Genomic DNA, 4,188 nt, shown 5'->3' on the forward strand with positions numbered 1-4,188 from the left:
AATGTCTATCAGTTTTTTCTATGTATGATGTAATGGACAAATTGTGTTGTACCTGTGATCTACAAAGACTGGAGAAGATAGCTGGGGAAAAGAGAGAAGAAAGTTTTGTGAATCTAGTCCATCATTGGGACTGGCCTAAGGAGTCCGTTGTCACAAGTAGAATTTTTTCTTTGATTCCATATAGTTTATAAAGTCTTACAAGTTCTTACTATCTAGTATAAAACATATCTCAAAACAATTTAGTACAACTTCTTAAAAGCTACTTCAAAATTAATTAAACTCAGCTCAAACATTATTTTTTTCAGAAATAGAGCTATAAGATAATGAAATTAGGAATTCATAATTCCTTGAAATTTCAGGGAACTTATGTTTTTAAATACCCTTTGCTATCCTTGTCTAAACTGTGAACTTAATGAATGTTCTGTTAATAATAAGTTAGAGGAAGATTCTTTATTTAAAAAAACCCCAAAACCCATGAAAATCTGATCTGTAAAGTAAGTCATTTTGCTTCAAGATTTAATATTTATCTAAATAGACCTAAGAATATCTAAATTGTTATTGAATTTATTGCAATTAACTTTCTGTAATTCAAGTTAGCAAATTTTATGATGATATATTGAGGTAATTCAAATGTAAACTGATAAATCAAAAGCCAAATATTTTAATGCCAGAAAAGACAAAACTATGAAAAATTTCAATTTGTATATAATCATTTATTTTTTTCTAAAACTATTTATTTAATTTCTCCTCCAATTATTTATAAATCTAACATTTTAAATTAATTCTAGCTTTTTTCTTTTGGAATTTCAATTAATTCTAATTCAATTTTTTCCTTAAAAGAAGTTGAGACTGATAAGCATCTAATCCTTACAGAAAACATAAGTAACAACACTTCACATATATACATAAACAAACAGATAAAAATTATAAATTATATGCCAATAGTAACAACTTCTAAATTTTGGTATTTTGTCTCATTATGCTATTCTCTTGGATGAAATTATTGTTTCTTTGATTTATTGTTCAACTCATTCTTTAGAATTAGATTATTTAGTTTCCAATTAATTTTTAATCTATCTTTGCATAGCCCTTTATCACATGAATTTTTATAACATCATGATTTGAAAAGGATGCATTTAATATTTCTACCTTTTTTATTTTGTGGTGATGAGGAGGATGAGGTCACCAAGATAAAATAGTAAATTTGAAGGGGAAAGTCCAGTTTAAAACATCTAATTTGCTATGCAATAGAAGAAATTCTCTCATGTCATTTTTGATGGAGCTAAAAACATGTACAATGGGCTAAAGATCTGACACTGTAGTAGTTTGACTCTTTAAATAAATTTAGTGCTTTTTAAGACACTGATAACCTTAAATTGACAGGGCAGTGTCAAACACAGCAACTCTTGCAATTAAGATATACAGAAATATGTAGAGCACATCTCTTTCTAGATACCAGTTAAGCAGTCATTCAAAACACAGTTTGGAGAAAGGTTTCCATTCTTATACTAGTTTATTTAAAAGACCCAAAAGTCTTGTAGATCTGGTTACCATCAGCTTTTATAAACTTGTCAAATTCTACTAATGCCATGTAAATTAAATTAGAGGAGATCTTCAGATCTACTAGGATGATCTTTAAACTATTGCACAGTGAGGTATTGCTACAAAATGAATATGGAAACTGAGAAAGAAACTGAGGAGTATAAGAAATCCTCTATGTTGTCTCTGGTAAAAAAATAAATAAATAAAAAGATGCTCAGAAGAACAGCAAAACTGTGGAAAGCACCACTATTATTATCTTGGTGAAGATGAAGGAAATCATGCCTATGGAAGCCACAGCAAAGAAAAAAGAAGTAGGATTTGTCACAGCCTCATTTTGGGGTTCTGGATGCTCTAGATGAATATGATTTCTATTGATACACACATTAGATCAGCAGAACTGATCATTCTTAGATTTTCAAAGAATAATTTTCTTTTTTGAGATTCTGGATCTCCTTTTCTAGTTTATTTTCTTTCTTTTCATAATCTTATTTTTCTTGGGTGGTTATTATTTTTTAATTCTTTTAGTTTTTCCTTAACTTCTCTAATTTGGTTTTTAAAGTGTTTTTTGAGTTTTTCTGCAAATTCTTTCTGGGCATATTAGAAAAATTTGATAGAAAAAAATTTTTCATGTATTTCTAACTTCAATGACTTTTTTATAAAATCAAATTGTCAATTTTATTTTCTATTATCTTTTTTATGATCATGAATTCTTCCTTTCTGTGATTATGAAGGCTATTTCTTTCTTTCTTCCTCTGATTTATTTATGATGTAATCTTTTTTTTTTAAATATAGATCATGTATCTTTTGAGAACTTATCTTGATATATCAATTAAAGATATAAAGTAAGTATGGATATACTTTGTTTTATTGCACTTCACAAATATTGTTTTTGTCTTCCAAATTGAAAGTATGTGGCAAACACACTGGTGTTTTGGGACACCAGTAACCAAGCACATATATGATAGTGAGCTTATTCCGTAAGTATTATGTGTGTTCTGATTGCTCCACTGACTGACCATTCCTCCATCTCTCTCTCCTTTTCATTGGGCCTCTCTATTCTCTGAGACATTACACTATTAAAAAAATATTACATAAACTTATTGATAAACCAGTGGCATGGTTTGAAAGGATTTACTTTAAATTTTGAAGCAGTTTGTTGTGGGTAAAATGCTGTGAAATAGCATCATATGTTTTAATAAAAGGAAGAACCAGTCAATGTGGCAAACTTTATTGTTATCTTATTTTTTAAAATTTCCACAGCCATCCCAACCTGCAGCAACCATAACCGTGATCAGCCGGCAGCATCAACGTCCAGGCAAGACCTACACCAAAAAAAGAAGATTATGACTTGGTGAAGGCTCAAATGACATTCAACATTTCTTTCTTTCTTTTTTTTTTTTTTTAGCAATAAAACATTTTTAAAATTTAAGGTATATATGTTTTTATACATAAATATTCTTTATTTATTTAACACTGAATAGACTAAGTATGGTGTAGGCCTAAGTTTATATGCACTGAAAAATCAAAAAAATCGTGTGACTTGCTTTATTACATAATATTTAATGTATTGTGGTGTTTTGGAACTGAACTTACAATCTCTCTGAGGTATACCTGTAGTGTTAATGTTGCTCCACCTAAAAAAAAGAGTCATTTAACAGAAAATGCACAGAAGAAAACAATCTCTTCAATTCAGAAAGACAAAGTAATACAGTTTTAAAAGAAACATATTTTATATACATAAAAAACACAAGTTGCATGCAATTGAGACTACTTTATATATGAAAATGCTAGTTTTGGGTGTTTAGAATAAACACCAAAATAGAATAAAAATTAAATTAAAAAAGAAAATCATAACAGATGACTACATAGTTAAATTCCAGAATAATGGGGAAATACAATATACACACATGTACACACACGGGCGCTCAAGCAACAAAATTCCTTATGTTACCATTGAGAACAAGATGGAAAGATGTAGGTTAGGTGATACAATAATTAAGTAGATTCAGAACTGCTTGAACATACTCCAAGAGTAATCATTAACAGGAAGATGTCAATTAGAAAGGAGGTCTAATAGAGAGCCCTAAGGACCTGTCCTTGGTCCTGCGCTGTTCAATATTTTTGTTTTCAATGACTAATGAAAGCATATCGGATTGATATATATCAGAAAGTCTATCAGATTTGAAGGGGACATGAAATTATCCAGATAGCCAATATTTCCTAACAATTAGAGCTCTCCAAAAGAGAATATAGGGTATAGTAGGCTCTTTATCATCAGAGGTTTCAGACAAAAGACAGATGAATGCTTGACAGGGACGTCATTACCAGTAGTCTTTAAAGTCCTTTCAGGATCTGCAATTTATGAATAAGAGTCCAGAATTGCTTCCCCAACACCAGCATGAACTAGATCAAGCTTTCTCCACTTAAAAATCCACCTAAATAGAAGTTAGTTTGTTCAATCTAGTGTGGAACTAGCGTGACTTCAACTAATACCACCCCGCCCTTCCCTCTTCCAGCCCTTCCCTTTTTCCTTTGTGGTGCTCTTTTGTTCTGTCCTCTTAGTAACAGACTTCCAGAGACAACCAGTGAAGCCCCAGAATGAAGGTCAAAGGCAAGATCGGGACCTATTGGTTGAGATTTTGAGAA

Source organism: Antechinus flavipes, chromosome 2, assembly GCF_016432865.1.
Source record: "Antechinus flavipes isolate AdamAnt ecotype Samford, QLD, Australia chromosome 2, AdamAnt_v2, whole genome shotgun sequence".
NCBI classification, from domain to species: Eukaryota; Metazoa; Chordata; class Mammalia; order Dasyuromorphia; family Dasyuridae; genus Antechinus; species Antechinus flavipes.